Genomic DNA, 665 nt, shown 5'->3' with positions numbered 1-665 from the left:
GACGCCATGTCGAGACTTGTGGGTGCCGGCTAATCTCCAGCGAGATCCCTGTGTGTGCGGGGGAGGGGTCGTTCTTTCTCTCTCGCTCTCTTCTTTTGCGGTATTGGGAGATAAGTGGGAGAAGGCTTTGACTTAGCACGCGGCGCGGAAGGCCGCCGGGAACTCCCGGCCGCCGGGGCTCGGGCTTGTCGAGCTATTCTGGCGTGTTGTGTTGCGCGCTAGGAAAGCCATGCAACGCAGTTGGTGCGGAGGTGTAACGCTCGAGTCCTTCCGCTAAAGCGCCGAAGCATCGGGACGGCTCCTTGGTGCTGTTGCTACTATGTGTTAAAGATGGGAAACGCCAGCCTACCAAGAATCTCCAGACATCTAGAAACTGTCAATAGACACGATTTCGGAAAGGCGTCGGCGTGGCGGCCCCGGTACCCCGAAAGCAGGGGGTGGCGTCAACAAGGGTGCCCCCTGGTGGTTTATGGGGTGGACATCCGCTGCGCGGGAACGGTCATCGGCTCAACAGGGGAGACAGCACCGCGCCCTCGGGTGTACCCCTGGTTCCTAAATAAAAAGGGCCATGTTCTTTATCCTGGACTCGAATGTAAGATTGTCTGTCGGTTAAAAATTGCCGAATGTATTGAAAGGCGTTTTTGCCGCAGTTAGTTTGAGAGAGG

The sequence above is a fragment of the Amblyomma mixtum genome, chromosome 6 (genome assembly GCF_055824585.1).
Source record: "Amblyomma mixtum isolate Tamu chromosome 6, ASM5582458v1, whole genome shotgun sequence".
In the NCBI taxonomy this organism is placed as follows: domain Eukaryota; kingdom Metazoa; phylum Arthropoda; class Arachnida; order Ixodida; family Ixodidae; genus Amblyomma; species Amblyomma mixtum.
The sequence above is the reverse complement of the archived record's forward strand: the minus strand, read 5'-3'. Positions refer to the sequence as shown.